The sequence below is a fragment of the Passer domesticus genome, chromosome 5 (assembly GCF_036417665.1).
Source record: "Passer domesticus isolate bPasDom1 chromosome 5, bPasDom1.hap1, whole genome shotgun sequence".
NCBI lineage: Eukaryota > Metazoa > Chordata > Aves > Passeriformes > Passeridae > Passer > Passer domesticus.
The window spans coordinates 9307392-9334821 of record NC_087478.1 but is presented as its reverse complement, the minus strand read 5'-3'; the positions used below and the strand labels follow the sequence as shown (position 1 = coordinate 9334821).

The 27430-nt window shown below is 35.2% G+C and overlaps 2 long non-coding RNA genes across 2 annotated transcripts; both read left to right on the top strand.

Moving 5' to 3' along the window:
* Positions 1–2079: 2079 nt before the first annotated feature.
* On the top strand, positions 2080–7625 carry LOC135301240 (uncharacterized). The gene is made up of 3 exons (XR_010362975.1): positions 2080–2237; positions 4852–4999; positions 7353–7625. It is a non-coding gene; the product is annotated as an uncharacterized LOC135301240 (long non-coding RNA).
* Positions 7626–8632: 1007 nt separating this feature from the next.
* Positions 8633–10151, top strand: LOC135301239 (uncharacterized). Its single transcript, XR_010362974.1, has 2 exons — positions 8633–8666; positions 9039–10151. It is a non-coding gene; the product is annotated as an uncharacterized LOC135301239 (long non-coding RNA).
* Positions 10152–27430: the final 17279 nt, after the last annotated feature.

Below are 27430 nucleotides of genomic sequence, written 5' to 3'. Positions count from 1 at the left end.
CAGTAAGTGATGTATGTGTCTCACAAATAATATCAAGAACTATATTTTTCTCTGAGTTATATCCTTGATTCATCCCATATTTCAGAATAAAAAAGAAGTTAAAAAAGTAAAATAATTAGATTGTCAGTGCCTATACATTTTGACAAATGTCTTCAGTGTGTAATATTGGTCTTTTGAAAGGCAAATGGATTTTTTTTTTTTTTACTTTTCCATTTTTGCATTAGCTTTGTCATGAATCCAGAACTCTAACAGAGAGGAAGTAGAATCTAGTGAAGTAGAAAGAATGCATTTATTGCTTGTGGTTTTCTATTCTCCAGCTTGCTGAGAATTTTGCCGCACTTTTAGCTTTTTATGAACTGCTTCCAGGCTGATTGCTTTCAGAGCTATTGCCATTTGCACTAGCACTTTTATACTAGAGCATCAATTAGCAGAAGGTATAAATACAGGAGAACAGTACATGTGATATTATACCAAGCAGGATATAATACACTTTTTAAATACACCTTTAAAAATATTCAGCAAAAAGTTCAGCTGATTTAGCATAGATTTACCAGGACCTTCATATTAAGGTTTCTCCTCTAAATTTTGATATCTATATTTAGCTGTGAAACTACTATGTTGTGTTGCATTGAACTTGAAAAAATTGAAGAAGGGCAACATTAAAGTGTATTTTTAATTTTTTTCCACAGAAGTTTCTAAAGTGAAGGGAGATCACTATGATTCATTTGCCTTCCATGTGTTAAATGGGAATTAAACTGAAACTTTATATTAGCTTTATTGGTCCTTGAATTGAAGAGCATAAACACCAATTTAGAATTTTTCTGCATGTTTGTTCATTCCCACACTTTTCTTTGCCCACCAACAGTTTCCAAAAGATGTATTTTCTCAACCCCATAAGAAGATTCACCTTTCCTCAGATTAACAGTCCTTTCACAGCTGAAGGTGTTGCAGTGACACTAACCCACACTCTTTTATACCATTCGGGTTTTGATATGGAAAAAATACTGTCTTACTACATTAGAAGGAATAAAGCAGAAGTAATTAAAATCTGTCTCTCTGGAGAATAACCATAGATGGGTTAGTTTTCATTATCTTTAATAGTCATCACTACTGAGAAATAATTCCTTTAATTTCATTCAGCTCAGTTAATAAAACTTCTGTAAATCTCTGAATATATGGAAAGATATTAATATTATTTTGTTCTATCTCACATAGAAAAAATGAAAGCTTCAGTTACCAAGTAAAGGCTTGGGCATATTTTAGGTTCATTAATAACGGAGTGCAGAGACCTCAAGTGTTTTAATACTTAGTAGCTTTCACTGTGCTCAAGAAATAATATTTACATGTTACTATATTCAGTATACAGATAAGATCACAAATTTAAGTATGATGTTTGCTGGTTTGAACTTGCTCCTCTGTCATTATTCTGAACAGATACAGTGCACATGTTGTCTCTGGAACTCTGGGAAGAGACACTGCTCATGTGGCTGCGTGTGTGCATGAAACAGAAGATAAAAAATGTGAGGTGGCAGGATCCCAACACGTATCCTCTGGTCAGGGTCCCAAACCCTATTGGAAACGAGAGCTTCAAGTGGGGTTTATCCATTTGCAGAACGAAGTTACTGTAGATGCATAATAAAGACAGTTTATATCATATTATTACATTGTGGACACAGCAAAAGATTAGAATAAGTTCATTTATGGGCAGAAACACTATTACCTGAAAAAAATTGTCAATTAAAAAAAATATCCACTCTTTGTCTTCCCCCACCCATTCTAACCACACTATATAACATGCACATAAGAACATCATGGAATAATTAGATCACAGAAAGTTGTCAGCAAGCCCTTCATTGTCACTATTCATTCAACCCAGGCTTTGTACATGAGTCACTTTCACAGAGACACTTGTTTGCTTGCAGTTTATATCTCAGTCCAAAAGTTACTTTCCTAATTTTCATGTCCCCAGGCTATAACATTGCAATTGATATCTTAATTTTCCCTGCCTCTCTTATTTTCTTTATATATAACTTAAGAGTGGAATTTCTATTTGTCCTTTGTTGCACTTTGAGGATGAGTCCCTACAGTTAGACACACTAATTTCGTAGGCTGTTTTCCAGATATTTTTCAAAAACAAAAAGACCTCAGCATCTGCTGACATCTGTGAAGACTGCTGGAGCTCAGCACCCAGAAAATCCAAGTTTTGCATTTCAGTGCTGACCAGTAACATCAGAAATGTAAGTAAGCCCATTCAAAGTTTTCCACTAGAAGTTTAAGAAATGGAAAGAAGAGTTAAATTTACCTTCAAAAGATAATATAATCAGCAAGTGCTGGCAAATTCAAAACGGTAAAAGTATTCCAGATACTGCTTTCAAGTGTTAACAAATGACTCATTTAATGTGGGAAATGAAGTGTTTTGAATTTTCTTATTCTATGCCAGGAAATATAAGCTTCATATTATGACAAGATGACAAGAGGCCTGTATGAGAACCCTAGTCCAAGGAGGTTAGATTTTGAAGGGTGAAGTAAGGATAGAAAGCTGTTTAATAGAGCTTAGTCCTGGGTGAAACACAAGTTTTCTATTAAATCTGACAATAAAAAGCAGCTTCTACAGAGAGCAGAATGATGAAAGTCACGCACCTTGGTTTTTGTTTTTTTGTTGTTTAGCTTTGTTCGTCATTTTTTTTTCATTATTTTTCATTAGAGAAGTAAAGTGCATGCAAGTTTTCTTGGTGCAAACTCTTTTGTTCCCTTTTATGAACTTCAGTATAATATCTTCATCTTCTTAAAGACTGCTTATTTCCTAATCCATTATGAAAAAGTGCTTTGTTTTGATTTGGTGCAGTGGGTCTGTGTTTTTGAATATTTTTTTCTGGTTGATTATACTACTTATTATACTGACATATACTGCCTTATGAAATATTATACATTGCCTTTTACACATTGTGAAGGTTAAGACTAATGAAAGTCAAGGAAAATGATCACAAACTCTGCTGTAAACAATTAGGCCTTAAACTAGTACATTAGCTTGTGTTGAGGGGCCTCTTCAACTCTGGAATTAGCTAAAACACTCAGATTTCAGATTGAACACAGCCTGAGAAACAAAATCAGTTTCCTAGTTATTCAGAACTCACCCACAGCAAATGTAAGGCTAAACCAAAGAAATACTACATTTTCATTAGTCCTAAACATCAATACCACCATTACTAGGTCTAGAGAGAGCTAGAGACGGAAAAGGTAATGCATGATTTGTATCTATGTTTCACATTCACTCTACAAGGTTTTCTCTTGGTGTTTGACAATGAGAAGTTACCAAAAGGTGCATGTCATTCTGGCTGGGGTGCAATTGCTGCAGCAGGTCCTTCCTTCTACACTGTCCTAGAAGAAATCTGAGTCTGACCAAAGACTTGTGTATGTAAATCTGTCTTTCAGCTTTATTCATGCATATATTTCCATCCTTTCCCCTGTCTAACAGGGAAGTCGAACAAAAGAAGTGAGGATGTATCTTTTAATTTTTGATTAACCTCTCCTTCCTCATCTTAAACCTGGGTAGGAGTCACCACCTTTTCAGCAGATATAGTGAAATCAGGTAAAGACTGCTCTCATGCCTACACAACTTTAACAGTTTTTATTTTTTTCTATCTTTTTTCCAAGAAAATATTTTATCTTAATAGTGTTTATTAAAAATTTATAATCAATTGCGTAAAGTATGAGAATCACAGGTGTGGTCTATTGCTAATACTTATCTGAGACAATAAAGATTTAACTTTATTATTTTAAGTGATAGATAACATAAGATACAGCCTCTATACATGACTTTTAGAAATATTGTATGAAATGGGTTACTATTATAATAAAAACATTCTAAAAGCAGGAACTGCTACCCTGAAGCTGGATGGATGTACACGAACTGTAGGCCATAACTTTTAAACACTAATTTTCATGCTAAAATAAGTACTATATTTTTGAAAATATTTTATCTTATCTAAATTTAAGCACATTTCTGTGGTTGTACATTGTACTTCAAAATGAGCACTCAAGCCCTTTAAAAAACAAAATTACAGGGATCCATGAAAAAGCTGTTTGCTTAGAGCAGGGAACTAGTGAAAGCAAAGACAGCAATGACAGTGTAAGAGCTTTGAATCCTTTGAAACACTGATCCAAAATGACAATGTACTAAACTGTTCAAGAAGGTCTGTGCTTCAAAATGGCAGCGTCAGTCCTTCAGTCACATCATGCTCACATGTCTATGTGGACACTACTTGTACTGTGTGCAACAAAATCAGCTTCAGCTTTGATTGTAAGAGATCTCCCCTTGCATTTGTCCAACAGAAGTGCTGCTGTGGAGATTTATGTGCACAATATGAACAGAAAAACATGGGTAGATACATAAAAATAATAGTAGTAGTGTTGATTAGATAAATTCCATTACATTCTTTGTCTTGTTAAAAATAAGGTGCAAAGAAATTGGTGAAACTGTATACATTTAATCTATGGATTTTAATATATTTAATAATTAAATATATGTGCATATATATCACAGAATCATAGAAAGATTTGGATTGGAAGGGATCTTCAAGGTCATCTAGTTCCAATCCCCCTGCCATGGGCAGGAACACCTCAAACTAAACCAGGTTCCTCAGAGCTCCATCCAGCCTGGACTTGAACACATCCAGGGACAGCACAGCCGTGACCTTTCTGGGCAACCTCTTCCAGTGCCGCACCATGCTCACCACAAAGGATTTCTTCCCAACATCTCATCTAAATCAACTTTCTTTCAGTTTAAAGCCATCCTCCCTTGTCCTCTCACTACATGCTTTTTTAAAATGTTCCTCTCCACCTTTTTTGTAGGCTCCCCTCAGTACTGAAGGCCACAACTGGGTCAGTAGGTCACAGAGTGTCTTCTGGAGTGTTATCACAGACATGAATGAGACAAGGAGGACATGTGTCCTAGATAGATGATTGTTCATGCTTAGATGGATCAAACTGCAGCTAAAGGGTAGGCTTCTATCCCTTTCTATACTAAACATTTCAAGTACTTTTGATTAAACAAAGCGATGGGTATCATCAGTTTGGTTTTTCTGCAGCTCTTGTAGCTCTAATCTTCCTTTGACAAAAAAGAACACTGAAACCATGTATCTCCCTTTGTTTGCCCAGCCTGATTTAAAATACTAAGTGGCGCCATCTGATCCATTGCTTTACTTACAGCAGCTCAAATATTAAGATTTCTGTGCAAATCCTGCTTGTTTATACTGTGTGACTTGAATTTGTGTGGTCTGCAGGCTTTTACTGTGAGGACGGAAAGCAGTTATTTCCTATCTGCTCAATAAAAGGGGATTTAACATCTCATGTAACCATTATGATCACAAATAGGAAGAATAAATATGTGATATTGCTCTAATGAAATAGAAGGAATAATATATCCAAACATTCCTATGCCTTAAAATTTACCTCTAGAATAAATTGTATGAAATCATTCTCCTTCTTTTACATAGCACTTTGCTACAGAAATTTGCCTTATCAGTACAATAGAGGACATCTTATCTTTATTCTGCATTATTATGCAAAAGAGAAGTTTTGAGCAATGCCTGTTCACAAAAATATTAATATTTTGTAGAAAAAACATATCCTTAATACATACAAATATTGTGGCATAATTTCACATAATAATATACATTGAGTGTTTCTATTGTTCCTTAACTAATTCTGGTATTATAGCATATTGATTTCTTTGCTTTAGTTCATCTGAGAATAAATAAATCTGGGGTTATTCATATGTTTCCAAGAGTCAGCATCATTCTTATAGTCATCTGACAACACCACTGTGATATGTGGCTGCATTATCAACCTAACGTGTTGGTAAAGCTCAGTTGTAAATGCAGTATACAGGACTGAAAACAACATTGTACCTGAACAGTATTGCATTTATTTTATAATCTAGGGATGAAACAAATCCCTAGATGCTAAAAATCCCCGATTTCTTATTTAATTTCCATTGTAAGGAAATATGATTTTAAACTTTATTTACTGCTAATGTTTGAATAAATCCAAATTATAAAATCTCTGCTTTTTGGTGAGGGGGGAATATATTATCATAAAATAGTATAAACACATATCAAATCATCATAAAGCAGGGTTAAATCATTATAAAACAGGTCTTTTGCTTCTTGGATTTTATATTTCAGTAAGTTTAAATGTAAGACATTCTTAAACCTTGCTCTCAAATGATTACTGCAGTTTCTGAAGAATTGATTCTACAGTTTATTTTGGGTTATTTTTTTTTTAAATTCCAGTTTAGGTATTCTAAACTTGGATTGGATCTGCAATAGCAGTGATGGCATCTGGAAGGTATTTTAGAAACAGAAACTCAGCCAGAATATCAGAGGAATGCAACATGTGGGCAAAGTGTGCTAACTTCATTTGTGCAATTTAGCCTATTCTACAGCCTTAAAACTTCAAGATATTATTTGATATACACTGGTAGAATTCTGATTCAGACTGTGTTTATACTGCATTTATTTCTTTTAATAATATTAACATAGCACTCCTTGTATATGATAACTTGATTGCACTTTAAAGAAGGTTGAGAACCTTGAAAATAAAAAATGTCATAAATTTTCATTTTACTTTTGGATAAAAACAAGCTAGTTTTGCTACATCATTTGGTAAACTAAGAAAGATTTTCAAAATTTATTTTAACCTATTTTTTTCACACAAATGAAATCTTGACTTTTCTGCTTGCTCAGAAAATGGTGTATTTATCAATTTTCTGTTCTTCACTCAGAACATATATCTGAAATAAAAAAAGCAATGAGAGATGCATTCAACACAATTACGTTCTCATATATTTGTATATTGCCAGGTTAAGCTCAGAAGTACTTGACTCAGAAGTGCAGTTTAGCTCTTTTTTTTCCATTTTTCTTGTCACCTAAGCTTATTCTAAGTACAGTCTCTGTTACAATTGCTGCAGTAAAGTACAAGGGAAGCAACACCTGTCCCTCCCCACCTGTGTGCCCACATAAATCCACTTGTGACCCAGCCAGAACCCTTTGTAGCCATTCATCAGTTGGGTTGCATGAAGTCAGTTGTACCACTTGTGCTAAATTGATCATTAATTTGAACTTCCATCTGAAAGCCCTGTTACTGACTTATGTAGAATCTGCAAGTCACACACCTTTGCCTTAACTGGGAAGTTTTAAAAAAGTTGCCATAAAAAAGCATACACAGGGATCTGTTGAGAAGGTGCTATTATATGTGGAAAATAGTCAAGAACTATCCTATTGAGCACATCATGGGTTTTCCAGTTCTCTACAGCTTTTAATCTTGATTAATTATTTCTCTTTTATGTCCAGGTATTTAGGGAAAAAGAGAGGGACTGAAACAGATGAGTACTGAGCCTTTAACAAGCAGGCTTCAAACAACTCAGGACCTGCTCCATAAATGGGATGACAGGTGGCAAAGGAAATGGAATACTGAGAGATGTGAAACCATTTCCATTAGAAGCAAGAATAATCATATGTACCCAAAATACTGAACTAGAAGAGGATTCTGAGTTTCTGTTGCACAATTAGATTTATTTACTCAGAAAATGTCCAAAATATACAAATGAAAAATTAAAAAGACATCTTGCCATACATCATCTGCTTTGTCTCATTTTGTACTAACAGAGTCAGTGAGCTTGGCTATATAAAATGTGATAGATGTATGTCAGGTTTTATATTTTCATCCTTTCCAAATCAGTGTTATAATTATATAAAATTCAAAATTCTTGAAGCTTAGGTTTCATTTCTCCAAAGGAGACTCACATAAAATATATTAATATTTTGTCTGAATTTAAGTCAAAAATATGAGAACTGAAGTTTCAAAGACCACTGAAAATATCCCCAAGCTCCTACCTCTGGTCAAACACTAACCTGACTGTAGGTAATACATTTCTGTCCTGCTTCTTCTTCATTCACAGATGGTGCACAGGACTGAATTCTACAGAGGTTTCACTAGGGTCTCATTTAAGGCCATACTACATAGGGTAGTCTTGATTAATAACAGTTCAAAATGATAAATCACAGAACAGTGTTGTAGTGTTGTATTGTTGCAACCAGAGCACACTGGAAGATTATTGTGGATGTTTGTCTTTTGCGTTGCAGCTGAGATCAAATACAGGCTTCCCAGGACCATGGCAATAAAAGCAAACAGGTCTTTTTTTGTTTTCTGGGAGAAGATGGGGAAGAAAGGCATCATCTATGGAAATGATTCTCACTAATCTCTCTAGATTGTGGGAATAGCCCAGGTGTGTGACCATGGAGTATGTGAAACGCCTTGGGGATACCATGTCTGTTAAAAATATCTTTGCAAATGGAAGAACTGGGGGGAAGAAAATAGGTGTACATAAGAGAGAGCAATTACAATCCCACAATTGTAGGTACACAGTTTGTGGTGATTGTGAGTGGGGCTGGCCCAGCCTCATCCCCAGTGGGTGCAGCTGTGGAAGCAGGTGAGCAGCACTGACGGCAATGAGCCATGGAGTGCCCAGGGGCACTGACCAACCACCAAAGCGAGCAGAGGGCACACAGGTGCAATGCATGCACATGAGGGGTATAAAAGGTTGGGCTAAAGAACAAGAAGAGCAGATGCTTGAAGCTTTCTGAAGTGGTGTGGTGTTATTCTGGGTGAGTTGAGGCTTTCTGGAATTGTATGGCGTTACTCTGTGTGTGGTAGCCCTCTCAATTGTGACATATGCTGCCACACACAATGATAGGACTCTTCTCCCAGTGTAGTTCTTAAACTGATAGCTGAGTAAATGTTTCTATTTAGCTAAGACTGTTCCCTATACAGAAATATAAATTTGTACAGAGATGGAGACAAGAGCTGCAGTTTTCCTCTGTAGTTGAGTGCTTTAACATCCCACTTTAAAAGTTGGACTTGTTCTTTCTGCGTGTGGCATAGGAACCTTGGACTTCTCCATGTCAGAGAGAGAAGGATCCAAAGGAAGTTGGACATCCAGGCCTAAATATCTTTCTTTGTCCTTGCCTTATGTATAGAACATCTGTGAGATTGAGACCAAGCATTTGGTTAGCAATGTCTCCAGCAAAGCCGTGGACCCTCGTGAAGTTATGATGTGAAGAAAGACATGGATGGGGAAGGCTCCAGCATAACCTTCCTTTCCTGGACTCTTGAGATGTCAGTTGAGGAGGGCCCATGGCTACTTCTGACATGGCTACAGCCCTTGGTGATGGTCAAGCCCCACTTGGGGGGGAATGTTTCCAGCTGAGGCTCTCGAGCCTGAGCTGAGCCATAGCCTTGGCCATGCTATCCTGGTGCTGCCAGTCTGCTCTTATCCCACAGCCCTGCCTGTCCATCCCAGGGCAGCTCTGAACTGCTTCCCTCACTGGGCCTGATCCACATCCCAGGCATATCTGAGGAGTTCAATAAGTTCCAAGTTCCTCAGTCTGACCAGTTAACTTGTATTCTTTGTGCATCTCCCAGTGTCTGCATTCTAAAATCAAGGGAGTGGTGAATACTATTTAGTTATCACTAAATAGTATTCACCACTCCCTTGAATTTAGAATATTTGAAGGTCTCTTTCCAGGGGCATATTAGTCTTAACGTAAAAGTAAACATACAATCATGACTTAATGCAATTTTTCAATCTTTTTTGAACTATTTGAACCTATTTTGCACATTGTTTATGAAATACATAAAAGCAAATACTATATCTATTTGTTATGGCTTGGCTAAGCTCTACATATTTATATTCTTATATATTTTTCTCTTAAATACTCTTATTGTATCCACTGATTTTAAAACTCTGCTGGAATTACAAGCCTTTTTTTATGACAGGATACTTACTATCTCATGTTTTGCACTGCAGCATCAACAATTCTTTGCACATTTCTTATAGACTTCTGTGTTTAATATCAACAATGTTACATAAGGAAAAAATCACTCCCCATGCTTTGACTCAGTGTGTAATTCTATTAAAAATTCAAAGTGGGCTGGAATGTACTTCTGTCATCACTCTGCTACAATGATAAACTAATGATTTCCTCCACCATCACAACAGTGTGTGAAAGCTGGCCTAAATCTATGGAAGAGATTTGGGTGATAATTATTTGCAATTCTCCATGAAAAATATAATTTTATATCAAAGTGAACTTTGGTGTCTGCCTTATCCCCTTCTGTACTAGTTTTTCAGGGTTTTTTCAATCAATTTACCTCTATAGAGTTCATACCTCTATATAACCTTCTGTGAAGAAAAATGTTACCTTTGCTTCATAAGAAATGTTGAAACTTGTTCCACTGTATTGTATTTCTGTCATGGCTAGTCAATCTGACTACTCAGTTTTGAAACTTGTGTCATTTTGTGCCTGTCTCTAAATTTCACTCAAAGAATTTTTTTAGCAAATTCAAGTTGTTCATTGTCTCACTGATGCCAGCAGCAGCAGCATATTTTCTACTAGACTCTTACCTGTCTCCTGTTTCCTGGCAGTTAATAGGTCAGAATTAAAGAGAGAGCAGGGACAGAGTGCCATTATAGTGATGGTGGTCTGAGCTCTTGCACCAGGAGGGCCAAGTGGATGAGTCCCTCTATAGACAGGTAGGAGCAGATACACATTCACAAGCCTGGTCCTCATGGGGACCTTCAAACATCCTGATATCTGTTGCAGGGAAAACACAGCAGGGAATAAGCAGTCACAGAGGTCCCTGGAACATATTCTCCAACTGATAGAGACCCCAGCAAGTAGAGGTGTTATGCCAGAGTTTGTTCTCATCAACAAGGAGGGTCTGGTGGGAATTGGAAGGTCAAGGGCAGCCTTGGCTGCAGTCATCAGGGAAAGGTGGAGTTCAACATCCTTAGGGCAGAGAGGAGGGTTCACAGCAATCACTGCCCTGGACTTCAGGAGAGCATATTCTGGCCTCTCTAGGGATTTACTTGGTCGATTACTGTGATATAGAGCCCCAGAGAAAAAAAGGGGCTCAAGAAAGCAGATCACTGCCCAAGGATTGCCTCCCTGAAAATCAACAGGCATCAGGTACCTGGACTTATGTAAAGCATTTGACACTGTCCCTCCCACATGACATCCTTGTCTCTAAACTGGAAAGGCATGGATTTGATGATGCTAAAATCCCTGCATTAGCCACAAAAAGAACTAGAACTATAAAAACAAGACAGAAGAATCTTAATAATGTCAGGGGTTGAAGCAGTCTAAATTTCATTAGAAGAGTACAAGCCATAAATGTGGAGAGTGTAATAGGGGAATAGTCACTGTGGGTTATGTGGTGAGATGATGTGTCCTCTGTGAAAGTTATTTTAATCTGGCTGTAGTACATTATATTTTTTTTTCTGTAAAATATGATAAATTAACAAGATTATTCTTTTGAGTAATATGTCTATCATCCAGTGAAGCTAATAATCTTATATCCTCCTTCTCAGCCTTGTTGCACTACTTGAGTTCAGGCTGCTGATCCAAAAGTAACCAATACAGTCACAGCCTGCTCTTAATGCTCAGTAATTTCATTGCTATGTCTTTTCTGTGGGGTCATGCACTGATAAAGAAATGTATGCATAATCTATCTTTGCATTGGCAAATGGGCCAGCTGTAATAAAAATTGCTGGGTGAACTGTTTGGAGATTATTTAGTTTTAGGTTCTTGGTATCAGCATTCCTGCAAGGGCTCACTTCCAAACAATGGATGCTCAACTTATCCCACTATGAAATTAATTTCAAGATGTTTCCTTACTGGAAACCAGAATGCACTAACAATTAGTCATAAACTTAAAAACAATAATTAACACATTCATCTTGACTTATTGTGAAAATCTAGTATTAAAAAGATATGATGAATTCCTTTTTGATGAGCTTTTTCTGACAGTTTTGTGCAGAACCCCACAGTTCTATTTTGTTATGCTTCCTTTAAAATAGATTTATAATGGAAATAGGGACACCCCTATGTACAGCCCTAAAAAATGAATTACAGTCATAGAAATTCACTGAAGCCTTACTGAAATCTCTCCTTTATTCTAAGAATGCTTTTTCAGGAAATTGGAGACTGTGATATTGTCATTGCCACTTCAAGTTTACTACTGCCAACTCTTTTCTTCAGTTCTGCATTCAAGCTCTGTATACTCCACTGCATTTCAAAATAGCTTTATTTTTCATAACATCTTCTCTGTTAAACCACTAAAAAATAGTAATATTCTTTTGATATTTGTCAGAATGTGTTGCTTAATAGGAATACTAAAACTCCTTGAATAAATTGCTGGAAGTTAGGCTTTTAGTAAATCCATGCAACATAAAGGTAAGAAACTCTTCATTAGCTTTCTAACAATCTACTGTCCTGAATTATGAATAATGATGAATAAATTTCTGCAAGTCTAATGTATTTTATCTAAAGCATTTAAGATCATTTGCTATAGTTACTCAATTTACATCATGAACTTAGATATACCCATGTGGCCCTCATTTTAAGAGACCAAACTGAATTATATTTAACCACTACAGCTTCTGTGACTATAAAATAATGAATCAATACAACTAAGCACATGGTGATTGACTTACAGTTACAATGTTTCCTAGAATCAATGAAAGAAATTGGTATTATTAGTCTTATTTGCAGAAGAAAAAAGATACTCCATTGTGGAGTATGGGTGTGTGGCAATGGGGGAACCTCCAGCACTACTGCAAAGGTAGATGGTGAATATTTGCAATAATATGAGAAACTCAGAGTACATAATGGGGAACTTTCCACTGGACTTCTCTTTTTATAGTAACAAGAATAGAATTTTAAGTACCTTTTTCTAATAGTTTGATATAGTGTTATATAAAGCTTGTAAAACAACAAAAAAAGGTCTCAGATATTCAGTTGCAGTATTTTTTCAAACTTTTTCTGAAATCACTTATTCTCTTTTTCTTCGTTTCATGCGTTCAAGAAGAATGCATGAACATCATTAATCTTTATGTTTTTCCCATTCCTTTAAGATATTTTCTAGAGATCAAACTTTATAAAGGAAACACCAATTGTATCATCCTTAAAAGAAAAACCTTTAAATTTTATTTATCAGTACATTCCTAATATTGTGAATATATGCTAACAATTTAATATTCTTAAAAAAAATGTTTGGTGTTAACACAATCATCTTCTTAATATTAGTTGTATAAAAATAACAAGAGCTAGCAGAAACTTGCAGGAAAAACCTTTTATACTGTAGTTTTTAGATGGGTTTACAGCTAAGGAAAGAAAAAGGATTTTATTGTTTTGATCTTTTAACCATCTTCTATTAGATGATATTATAATTTCTAAGCTTTTTGTGGGTAATTCCATACTCAATAATTCATAATAATACAAGAGGGAATTCTTATTTCTAGGTTATGAAATGGTTGTGTGTGTGCTCATGGCCCTCCTGATTTATAGTTCTTGATGTTGAGTAGCCCCACTGAGAATGACAAAGAAAACCTTTATTGCCAGGTGCTGTCATTCTCTTTGGTGTAATCTATTCTTTGGTGCTGTTTCTTGAAGCTTTCTGATCAGAAAGAGAGATTCTCAGCCCAACGCCTAATTTTTCTGGGGCAGCTTAAGATCTTTTGAACAGGGATTTGCCCATTGCAGTGCTATGCCTCTTACCTGTGACCCAAGAAAATAAAATAATTAATTGGTATGTATCCATACTGTATCTTCAATGTAGGCTTAACAAGTGTACATGTCCTGTGCAGAGTTGTAATTTATCCAGATCTGTATTTAATACAAATAAAAACCACCTAGTAAATATCTTGGTGTGTCATCTAGTTTGACTTTACCAAGGCTGTTCCAAAGAACATTGTTCTAGTCCAGCCTTATATACTTCAGTAATATAGAAGTTCATCAACTGTTCTAGGTAAATTATTGCAATGTTTAACTAATTTTTTATTAGAAAATAATTCATTCATTTATTTAATCTCAGTCTCCTTTCACATGTCCTTACACCTTTGACACATTCTCAGGGTGGGTATAACAGCTGACTAATCTTCATTTATTTGTGGTGTCATATTCAATCCACCTTTTCATTGCACTAAACTGTTCTTTCAACACTTAGAGGTGTTTAACTTTGGGCTGAAGTATATCTTTGTTCAAGAAAAGTGTGACTGTGGTTCAGTTTAAAAGCTGTGCAACAAAGAAGCCACTTGAATATGCAAAAGTGCTACAGAGAGCAAAGATGAAGGAAATCTACTGCTTTCTAATGAATTAACTCTCCAGACATTTTTTCTGCTGTCTTGTAATATCTGAATTTTAAATGTACAATCTGCTTATTGGGCTTTGCACTGTTGTATTCATTCCAGCTATTATTTCCTAGATACTGCACTGATGGCAGTGGCAGTTCCTCTACTGCTGCATTTGTGATCTTCATATTTCCATCCCTGGAATATCCTTGAGACATAACTACTAGAACTGCTGTCAGCTGATGCCTGGTAACTAGTGTCATATTGCTGGTTTGTGCTGCTTGGGTTTGCCTCCCAAGTCCTCATTTCTCATCTTAAAATATGAGCCGTTGCTGCCCCTTGATTTAGTCATGTTTGTTTTAGGTGTTAATGGCAGTGAATCATCTTGGGGTCTGTACCTTATGACACCCCATTAGCAGCACACTTACACAGATATCCCAAATTGTTGCTGGTTTTAAGTTCTGACCACTCTTTGACAACTGTTAAATTCTGTGGAATTCTGCATTTCCTTTTGCAGTGGACACCTCCCCATGAAAAAATTTGCACTCAGAAAGGTTTGTGGCTTTCCAAGGAAGCCTGCATAGTTTCTCCTACTAAGTGTGCTTTCTTTCCTGACTGAATTGGAGTGTCCCTAGCACAGAATTCCTCCCTTTTATTCTTTCTTTTGCACTGTCATGTCCTGAAGTTATTTAACATGGTGCACTTCATAGAAACCCTCCCAAACATGGGCTTATGCCACTAGGATACTACTAAGGGTTTGGTTTTTTTTTTCTTTTGTTTTGTTTTTTGTTTGTTTGTTTTGGTTTTTGTTTTTTGTGTTTTTTTTTTTAAGTCAGTTTCTTTTAAGCAAACAAAAAATGGGCTTGATTCATATATTATGAATCCCCACTGGGTTTTGCTGTTTTCATGACTAATTTCTCTCTCTAACCACAACTTTACAGCCTATGACCTTACAACAGCAAGCTGGCTGTAAGAAAACATGGGCTTGTTGTGCTGGTTATGCCTTTGCTCATGTTCCAGGTCCCCTGTGGCTTGTTAACTCTCCACACACACACTACTTCAATTGCCTCCAGGCCAACTGCTGTTGTTGAACTGCCAGGGATCATGAAAGTACCATGTCTCTACTGGACACTTCAGATTAAATACAAAAGTTATCATTCTAATTTATGTTACAATAAATCTAGACTCTTCCTGTATGAAACATCATTCTCTAAAGGAAAACAAAATATTATTTTCAGTCTTTTGTAGTCTCATATGAAATCTGCAAATCTACTGCAAATTATATCCCTTTGATATTAAGTTATACTAATGACAGGGAATAGATGCCACAATGAGAGACCGAATAGAAAAGGACTGGTATTACATGAGCCATTAGCACTTTATCAGCTAAAAGTTGCCAAATATGTATTCACATTCAATTACAACAAAAGCACTTTTTTGACACCTCACCAGAAACTATTAACTATATTGTCAAAACCTCCAAGTCCAAAGAATCCTGAGTGATACCTGATTTTAAGAGAAAAATACCAGATTACCAGTCAAACATAAGCAATAACATTTTTGATAAAGCTTCCTCTAATCTTAAATTTGGCTTCCTTTTCCTGCAGAGTTACAGAAATGCAAGTCATTGCTTTACAATAAAACAGAAGCACCTGATCTGAAAGAAGTATGTGATAATAGATGTATGGTGGAGGCAAGCTCCTGTTACATAAGCATACATATGTAGGCATACATAACTACATATATATATATATGCACATATGTATTTTTTATATTTGTGGTTGGTATCTGGATGCACCACTGTATGGAATAGGCTAGGTAGTGTGAATTCTTAGATCATTTATTGAAGACATATAATCTCAAGTTTAACATTTCTTAGACTGATGTATTTCTGGAAAGAAGATCTAAATGATGAGGAAATAGCATGAGCAATTTAGTAGTTGAAGCCTTTGTGAACTCCTGCTGCATCTCTGACCTACAACGATGTTGGGACATGACATGCTTTAAGTTAAGTCATCAAACTGAAATCAAGCACCTTTGATCATTAAAAAACCACATTGCACTGCTTACAGGACTACATAAAATGTTAAACTTGGCTTCTGCACAAACTTTGAATCAGCCAATTTAAAACTGTTTGGGTAATTCAGGTAGGGTAATATTCCTTATTGTTTCTCTATCCACAGGCTTGTCAAAGGAAATTTTTCTTGACTTCTCTCTTCTACTGTAACGTGTACTATTGCTGGCAGGAACGTAGTATCTTCTCCCATATTCCCACAATACATTAAAACCACTCATATTTGGACTCAATTCATATGGAAGGCCTTTGAAATGAGATTAAAATTCTATTTTTATGTAGTACACAGATTTACACATTGATTTTTCTAAGGACATTAGTAAGATGCATTGAAAATAAATGTTTAATTAAAAAATAAAACTCAGATTCAGGTAGCCTATATTAGATGTTCAGAATAATATCTCAGTAGGATTAATCTGGGCATAAAATTTGTTCAGCATGGATCTCTGTTCTGTCTGCTGATTGTGTAGAGTAAATAAATGCTTATATCTATTTTTTGACTGATTTTTGAGTTTAAGGTTCTCAGTAAGGAGATTTCAGCAGAGTACTGACTCTGCTATAATTAGAAAACTGCAAAAACCACTCCAACATGGTAACAGATATGGGCTATCCACTTTAAGATGCAGAGTACTGAACAAAACCTTTACAGTCCAACCCTTCCTTCATAATTCAGAATTACTCTGAGGTCTTTTCTCAGAGGTATCTCTTTCCAGTCACCTGAAGAAGGAAGCACCATTTGTGTATCTTGGTGAAATGGGTTATCCCCATGTGTGGAGTGGGGTCTAGATCTTGTTTTTTCCTCCAGGAACCCAGTCTGGAAAAATCTTAATATCTGGAAAAACACCTAAGGCTTGTCCCATCCAATGGTTGTACCTCTAGGGAGGAGAAACAGAATCATGTCTCAAAATGAGAATATCAGCCTTTTTCACTAGGTATCACTAAAAGTGAAAATTGTACCTTGTGTATTTCTGGTGCTTCTATTCCATTTAAATCCCAATAGAGATAGGTCTATCACTTAGAAAATCAGAAAGATTCAGACCCCCTAGATTCTAAGTGTTTTCTCACTTATTGTGTCATATGCTACAAAAGTAGTATATGTGGTGCTTCATTAGTTAATGTAGATTTGAAGAAATGAACATTTTTACTGAGAATTCTATGTCTTAACTTCTCACTCTGGTATACAAAATTAAAGGCATATTTGTGATACACTTGGTTGTTAATAAAAATGACTGATGACTGAAAGGAAAGTTCAAGTTTAAACCAGGAACTATTTCAGTATTCATCAGCCCAGGATGAATAAGTGAAGCAATTATTAAGATTTTTAGCAAACAAGCAAAATGTTAATCATGTCACTCAGACACTGAGTGACTTGTTACAAGCACCTGTATTGAATTAGAGAACCATATTGAGTTTTAACACTGTGAATATTAAATGTTATCTTCCTGGCCACTGAAATATTACACTTTTCCATTTTGAGCTCAAGCTCAATTCGTTAAATTTCACCACAAGAAGCTATTCTCCAATCTTTCATCAAGACAGGACCTTCTAATGTTTGAGTACTAATTTCAGGTGCAACTGTAGTTTTAGCCTTTGTAATCCATACTTGGCTTAATTTCTTTGATGCAATAAGTGTAATTGTTAGATATGAGGAAAATTAAGTTAAGACTATAATGTAAAAATTATATTTCTTTGATAAAGAACACACATTGTATGTGCCAAATTGATGGAACTAATGAGATTGTAAAATAGCCATGCTTAGCAGCACTGCAGTAATTTAATTCCCTAATTTGCCAGACAATGCTAGAATGGTAGGACATCCTTTTCTTTTTCTTTCTCTCTTTTTTTTGTGTGCTTTGTTTGTTTGTTTGTTTTTGTTTGGTTTTTTGTTTGCTTTTTCTTTCACTTAAAAGCATTAAGCAAAATTATGTGAGTGATCCTGCTAACAAATGCTGAATGATTACAACTAAAATAGAAAAAAAGAAGAGGAGGCAGGTAAAAGACAGAGGGAGAACATGACTTGCAGGTGTATATGGGAAATGCAAGCTAATGAAACACTAAGAGTAGGGGCCAAGTTGATGGGTTGGACTCAAAGATTAAAAGTATGACCTGAAAAATGTAAAACAAAAGGTGAAGTATTTGAGAGTGTGAATATTTGAAAATATATAAAGAAATTTTTTCTCAGAAATAGCACTTCCTAGCAGACATGTGCTATATAATTATCTGATATCTTTGAATACAATTTCTAGAACTGATATGTTTTTCTCAGAAATAATCTTCCATTGCAATTAAGTATTACCCTTACACTGAAGATAACCAGAATCCATTCATAAAATACACTTCTTCCCCAAAACTCCAAAATTAATTGGATTGGTTTAGGTTTCATTTATTTTTCTGAGGGATTTTTTAATGATTTAAAGTGTTTTGGGTTTTTTTTAGAAATATCTTAGAAAAATCTGACAATATTATTCAACATATTAAAATGAGAATTGAAGGCTTTTTTTTTTTTACTTTTGAGAAAGTTATGATAGGGTTGTGAACAATCTTCATGGAGAAAATAAAGCTCAATTTACTACATGTAGTTGGTCTTCAGAAACACCTTTTTCAGTCTATTTGTAAGGTTTGTGTTTCATCTGAAAATAGTACATTCAGGCATAGATCACCTGTCTCATCATACTTCTGATACAGTATTGCAGTAAGGAGTAATTCTAAAGGATATCTCCAATTTTAAGATGGCTGTAATTCTTCCTGTGATCTGGTCTTACTTTTTGCAGATATTCAGATACTAGCAACACTGAAGACATAAGACTCATAGGGCATTTTCTAATATTTGTACTTTACCCACTTTACCCACTATCTATGGTGCCTAAATCTATTTGCACCACACCATATCACACTGTCACTCAACAGGTAGACAGATGTAATTTTATTTCTGTAGACTTCTGCTTAGTGTGAGATATGTCTGAAAAGCAAACAAGTTGTAATGATAGAAAAATCAAAGAAAATCAAACGTTGGGACTGCAGAGAGAGGTCTATTGCCTCTATATGAATGGATGGATCTACACCAAAATGTGTCACTCAGAGTCATTCACAAGAACAGGAGTCTGGGGGGTGTTGTTCAGCAACAATTCGCTCAGAGAATATTACAGCACTGGTCAAGTATCTGAAAACTGCTTTGAACAATGTAATTTCGTGGTCTTAATTTTTTTAACCTTTAAGCATAAGGAAAATAAGAGAAAAGTGAAGAAAATGACTACTTGAGAGAAAATTATGCCAATCTATAACCAAATACATTCGCAAAAACTGTCAAATTAAACCAGTTATGCCCTTCCCACGTGCAGCAATTAATCAAAATTAAAGCTAAGCTTTTGGAGTGGATTAACTCTGACTTTTATCCTTACTGGTAATTCCTATATATCATTGATCTGAGCAAGACATAAAAATTGTCACTCCTCAGTTATAGCTCATTGTCCTGAAAGATATCATACATTGTGGATGTATAATAGATGATGTGTGCTCCATATCAGCAGCGAAAAAAAAAAAAAAGCCCTAAAAAAGCCACAAGTGAGTTGTGTATAATACCTATTTCTCATGCATAACTAATGCCATTTTGGAGTCTTCTGCTGAGGCAGCTGCTGAGACAGCTGGCTCCTTCCCTTTCTGATGATAACAGCTCACTCACACTTTGGGATTGTCAAACCTTTGCAGATAGGACACCCAATTTAAGCTGCTCTGCTCCTGTTATCACTTCTGTCATTGCTCCAAATGACAGGGCCTGCCCCGACCCCTATTTTAGCTTTGTTAACAGGTTTTATTCCTTCCTTATTTTTACTATTCCTTAGTAAAAATATGGCAAACAGTCTGAGGGTTATGCAGTAGCCTTCAGCTTATGAGAGACTAACAAAAAGCCTCTCCTGTTCTCTATCTATAGAAATATCTAAAATAAAATTTTCAGCTTTCTGGACCTTTTTTGTTCCTATTTTATGTCATACCAATGATAGAAACGATTGCTCAGTTCATGTTGGCCACCACCCACGCATAACCTGCAGTTATGTGATTTAAATCCATCTCCTATTCCAGTGTAAAAATGTTTTCAATTCTGTCTATGATCATAGTGATAACAACCAGTCTCCCACAATAAAAAACAATATATGTAAGAAAAGCATGTCTCAGGATGCCCATAAGCCCCTTCTTTCACCTCCCTGATTTTGAATCTGAGATTTACTTCAGAATTTTAGTTATATAACTCTGTAATGATCAAGTTTCTGCCAATGTGTGCGTGTGTTACTAAAATGTCACAATAGACTGAGGAAATATTTCAAAATAATAATTTACCATTTTATACCCCATCATATGTTATCAATTTCACTGCTACCTACAGTATGGCCTGACTGAATATCCATATTCAGACAAGTTTATATTTTAATGATCTATAGCTAGGAGTTATAATTAAATTATGGTTAAAAATATGAAATAAAAAATTTATATTTACTAGATGTTTAATACAGCACTTAGGTTTCTTTTAGAGACATATGTTCATTAGATCAGAACTGCTATTCTGTTTCTCCACTCTGATCCATTTTAATTTTCATCTTCTGGTAACCTAATTTAGAAATATAACCTCACAAAGACTTAGAAACAAACTTCAAAGCAAAAGGAAGACTGCTAAAAGTGAGTTTTAAAATGTTATGAGCATCTGGATTTTCATGTTACAGAAACAGACGGGATATTGATCAGCACTTTTTTCAGAGTGGGCAGCACCTGCAGCCTACAGGGGATGGATAATACACTCCAGCTCCTGTGGGAGATACCCTGTAGACTCAAGATGTAATTCTAGTAACCTGTATCAAAAAAAAAAAAAGATTTTTTTTTTACATCTTGGAAATGAATCCAGTCACAGATGGGCCTGATCCAGCAGTAGAAATCTGTTGGAAGGCTCTCACTGATGTCAGTAAGCTTTGTACTTGACCATAATTAGAATATTGTGCATCTTTCCATGAAACAAGCCAGTAGTACAATGGAAGGGTGGAAAGTTAATCATACACTTGAAATTGCAGCATGTGGCTGAATATTAAATACTGTGTTGCTTCCCTCAGCAAAATCCTGAGATGCTTCACCTTAATGAATTATTTTCCACGTGTTGCTTCAATATTTGGCAAAGACCATTTTATATTTTATTTTCAAAGACTACCTAACTTGAAAGAGGACTACCATAAACAGCAACACAAATAAATATGAACAGAGGAATAGTCAGTATATCTTGAGTCTGCTATAGGCATTCCTTTTTTGTTATTGTTATTTATTCATTTGTATAATTGTTTATTTTATCCAACTATGATTTCATGAACTGTGTATATAAGCTCTATAAGCAGGTAAGCCATGTATAACTGTCTAGTATCTTCCTGCCTATCTGAATTACTGGGCAATAACACTGAATACTGCATGTTATGACCCTTGAAATTGGAATCTCTGGAAGTATACTTTATATTCTCTCCAGAGCATTCATAGAAGCACGTGAATACAATTCTTGGTGTATGTATTGTACATTACTTAGGCAAGATACCTCATATCGCAAAAATTGAAAGATATAAAGTGAAGCCAATGCAAAATGTACTCAATATTGTGATCAATGGGCAGAATAAATGGGTTTAAAAATGCTGTGTTTAAACAAATGAGAAAGCATAAGTGAAATAAGTCATGTGTGTGAGAGGCAGTGACACTGAAGACACTTGGAGCTGTAGAGTAGAGAGAGAATTAAAAGCTGAGAGGACTTGGTTCAACATGGAATAAAAGCAATTACACGCTGACTTAATCAATTGCAAACTGATGGGGAATTCAGGAAAGCCTGTAATAATTTTGTTCTGAAAAGGGGGATAGCTATACCCCTTACCCCTCAGCAACAACGACATGCTCAGTATTAATATTCTGGAGTGATCATTACTTACTTAAAGTGCAAGAAAAGTTGAAGTGCACAACATTCCACAAAGGTGAGTAACATCAGTTTTCACAGTTTATTTGTTGTTTCAAATGAGGGTCACTCAAATTACATGACTGGGCCTATTGTAAAGCTTAAAAGGTGGAAGAGGTAGAAACAGAATTTAGAGGTTTTAGTTCACAAGTTTTAGAGCAGATTACTAAATTGAATCACAAGGCAAATCTTAGTTACTCAAACCTTTGCTGACATTCACAGTGGGAATACTTCATCCTGCTGTAAACAACAAATGTGTTCCTGCCCATTCTGCCATGCAGCTAATGGTACTTTAACACAAGAACTCCCTCAGTTTTTCCCCTCTGCATGGGAGGAAAAGCCTATCCATCCAGGAGTCCACTTAATGACAAGCTGAGTGCCAAGGTGTGTTTTTCAGGGTAGCACTATGTATGTAAGGGGTCAGGGGAGAGCAGCTATGTGCTTTGGCTTCCCTCTCAGAAGGCTGGCCAGCTGTCTCCCAGCATAATGTGCACATTGAGGCAGCTGGACAAAGTATTTCGTAAACATATGGGAGCAACATATGTGTTGTTACAGGTCACTTGGTAACTCACGCTGTGGAACGCCTTTCAATTCCTGCACCAGGACTCGTGCCCTGGAGACAAGTCTGTGGTGGCTTTCCCCCTGGGAAATTACCTGATAGGCAAGGCTTCAGCTATGCTTAATTCAGTATTTAGCAGTATGTTGAGGAAGTGGATAAGCCTGGCAGAAAAAAGTTATCAAACAAAAGAACTGGGTGCCACATGTAACAAGAGATGAATGAATAGCTTTGGTCTCCGACCTGTACTTCTGGAAAATAAACTTTGGATGTAAAGTCTTTTTATTTTCTTTTTTAACAGTTTTATTCAGTTTGAAAATTATTCTACACATTTTTTCAACTGGAATTTTAGCAAATACTATAGCCAAATAAATTTCTGCAATTCTATTTATTGGAAATATTTTTTTTTATTCTGGCCAGATAGTAAGAAGAAAATTTTCTTATATTATTTTCTAAAGTATGCCACTCATTTCCCTCTAACAGCCTATTACTCATTTTACAAATGTGATACCATCTAATGGCATGATGTCCTTTCTTTAACAAATTTTTGGAATGGAAAGACTTGTTCACGGAGAATGAATACCTGATATTCTGTCTGAGTCATGATCTTTATTCTGTCTTGTTTCAGGAAAAGTCTGAAGCAGGATGAGAAACAATCAGTATCCCACTCACACAAAATAAATGCTTGGAAGAACTCAACTGCTCAGAGATCATAACTGCACACTTCATGTACAATAAAGTGCTCATGAGTTATTTCATTTCATGGAATCTAAAAAAACACTGAGCATATCACTCTGAAAAGGAATGGAGATGCCTGTGTAAGAAAAAATTTAAAATGAGACATCATGAATTGCCACTGCCTTTAATGTGGGTTTTCTCTAATTAAAGTTAAGAAAGTAAAATATTTATTACATTATTTTCTAATTCCTGTTTTCTAATGCATATTTTTATTTCTACATCAGATTTTTCCCAGACATTTTTTCCCAGAGATTATTAGTATGCCTGTATTGAGTAGGTGGCAAGACAATTTTCTCCCTTGAGAATACTTCATTTACAGTAATTGTTTTTGTTTGGTTCCTTGTTTGTTTGGAGTTTTTTTTGTTTGCTGGTTGTTGATTCTGTCAGTTCTTTATTCTGAACTCAGCTTTATATAATAATGTGCATTTCTAATTTTACAAGTGCTTATTATTTCCATTAGTGTACTGTAAATTTTTTTGAGAAATAAACAATACATACTGAAATAAATCTGTTCCAAACTCTGCAACTTCTCACGCATACATTTTCCCTTGTACATGCAAGTCATTAAAATAAGCTCAGAAATATTTTTCATAAACCTAATTAAATACAGGAGTACTTGAGAGATTAGTACCTTACCCAGAATTCCTCATGTCTGACAAATTTGGGTGCAGTTGTTTTCTTTGGGAAAAAGAGGGTTTTGTTAACATTCCATTTGGCTGAACAAGTTAGAAAGAAATCCAAAGAATAATCAAAGAGGAGCAGACAGGTGAGGTAATGCATCTGCAGAGAAGGAGTGCGTTTCAGGCAATGTGACCCTAAGTTCAGCTACACAAGATCTATGTCTATAAAGCCCTAACAAGACATGGAACTTTTTTTATATTGATGTTTGTAAATTTGGGGTTACCACTCCTTGCCTGCTCTCTGACATAGGAACTGTGTTTCCTGTCCTATCCTTTTCTCTTTTTTGAGGTTATTGATACTGGAAGCTCTGTTGGTTGCTGACACGATACCCCAGCACACCAAGAGCCTTGTGCTATCGACTGACAGCCAATATGAGCATAATAACTTTTTAATGGCTAAACACACATGCAAACAGCAGGTTCCCTCATCTTGGATAATTATATTTCACAGCCAGATCTGGATCCTGACTCTTTTTTTCCAGGTTACCCCCTCAGTGAGTGACTGGCTTTCAGTAGTCTATTCAGAGAAAGCAGCTTCAGAAAGAAAAGAGACTTGAAAAAATGTTTACAGAACTTTTTCTACACCTTGCATCAGGCTTTCAGTTGTCAATGATATATATTTGTTTGCTATTGCCTTTCAGAAAAATCCATTAAAATTAAAAAATGCAACCTTTGACTTACAAGTGTGATGAGAAAAATAAGAAGACAAATAAGAGAACAGCTAAACCAGTGTTCAAATGATGAACTATATAAACCCTTTAGTTAAAATGAGGACATATAATTGGAAAAATTTTCATTGGTTACAGATCAAGACTGAATCAATAAATCCTCCCTTTAAAGTCAAAAGTTCTGAACCATATCCAAGTTTTTCATCTTCAGTTTTGATTCATTAAAAACAGAAATGAGGCTATAAACATTCTTGAAATAAAGAAACCAATAATTGGATTTTTTTCTCTTTTTCAATGAATTCTGGAATATTGCCTTCACCATCTATTTGAAAAGTCTGCTAACATAACACATAAAAAAGACTGCTTATTTTTAAATGCCCTAATTTTCTTTTTTTGTTGTTGCTGTCCTTAATATTATTTATAAGCATATATATTCAGAATCTCTGTCCTTGAGATACATGTGACTTTGTTTTCCCAAAGTGAATAAAAAATCTGCAATTAGTTGTAAGAACCAGTACTGTTTTCTAGGACTGTTCTGTGGCTCCCAGTCAAACAAATTCCATATCCAATTAAAGTTACATCTTCTTTTAATATGGGTTCAAAGATTAATAAAGTCACTAAAACCAAAACAAAAATCCAACAAAACAGCAACAGCAAAAAGAAAGAAGAATAAAAGTTACCATGAGAAAAAGAAAAAAAAACCCTTTCAGCTCAAATAGGCTATGAAAATTATCTCCAGTTGTATATTGAAATTAAGAGTGCTGAAGTTCTCCTGTGACTGCTGTTGTTTTAATGGTGGAGTATCTGCACTTATTTAAACATTTTTTATGTTAGACCAAATCAAAAGTCCAAAAAACCAAACAGAAATATGTTCTCTGTTCAATTTACTTTGAACTATGCCAATCCAATTAAAGAAAGAAAAGGTCTAAAACCTCATCAACAATAATTTCTTTGTTAAACTTCACTAAAGGTATGTTCAGTTTCTATTTACCTCCTCCTCCCAAAGTTTCGGTACCTAGTTTGAAGGAAGGTCATGAAATTCCTTCTAAGATAAATGTTAATTATTAGTTAGCAGAAGCTTTACCTGTCTGTGTCTGCAAAATGGTTGAAATATTTGCAGTACATTTCAATTACAAGATAAGGTGGGCTTCACATTACTTACATTCTCTTTGATTAAAATTTTCTGAAGCATTCTAAGAGAGTTTTGCTGAATTACTTGAGCTTTTTTGCTGTTACTATTAATTTCTCCAAGATTTCTGAAAAAATACACAAATATATATATCTGATGTCCTAAAAAGAAAACATCATATCTGATGATATCTGTAAAACCTGTATTTTTCTGAAACATAAAATAAGTGTGAACAGAGCATTATAAAGAAAAAAATGAGGCATTGTTTAGTCTTAGCTGCATTATGCTGTTATTCCTGAACCTGGGAAATATTTATTCTAATAAATGGAATTTTCTGTGCCATTTCTTGTCAGTAGTATGTAGTGAATGTTCCCATAAAACCCAAAAGTTATTTGTGTTTCCTGAAACCATTAGAACATTTGAAATTAAACTTTTATTGGTGTGTGCATGATGGATTAGTCATGTAACACTTAGGAACAATAAGTGTTATGAATTGATTCCATTGCAAATGGCAGAGAAACACATAGACTTTCTGGATTAATCATATGTTTGATTTGATCTTTGTTTTTTAAAAAAACAACCCCAGCATGTGTAGATGAATCAAGTAATGAAAATCTTGTATGAATTTTGAAATAGGGACAGTGGGCTGCAGTACTCCCTCAATTGTTGTGCCACTTGCTAGAAGGCAGCAAAATCATCAACTAGATATTAGTAAAATTACCTCCATAGCTCTGTCCATATTCACCTTGCAAAGATAGCATTGCTAATTTAACTGTTCCAAATGCTTGTTGTCTACGTGTATCTCTAAAGGAGGAAGTGCCCTTTTTGGATGAATGGAAGTGGATTTTTTTTTAAAATCTTCTGTGAAAACATAAAACTTAATTGAAGTCTCAACAATCCTTGTATAACTCTATTCACATTTGCTCAGTTGCTGATGACAGAGCCTCCTAAATTTTATTAAAAATGTTTTGCTAATCTATTAGGTCTTAGCCACAATCTGGGATATTATATTTTAGCTGAGCATATGATCAGTGGTACACATGGGTATATGGATCACATGTATGCATACCCCTTTGTGTAAAAACCACTAGTAGGCAACTTGTGAAAAAATATATGGAATATAAAAGTGGCAAATTTGGCAAAAAATATCTTTTTTTTCAAATGTTGCTCTGAAACTCTTGATGCAATGATTTTTTGCTCTTCGGTCAGAGAAGCAAAACCCCAGGCCGCAAAAAAAATCAAATTTGTGGTTGTGTTTGTGATGTCAAGTTCAAGCAATATTGTAATGCAAATACATATATTAGGCTTTTTGTCAGAAAGACTGTTCAGGTAATAATCCTCAATCAACAGAAAATTATTCAAGTTTTTTACTGGCTTTTAATAAAGAGAGAGATGCCTATGAATCATTGAATTATGGTTTAAAATATAG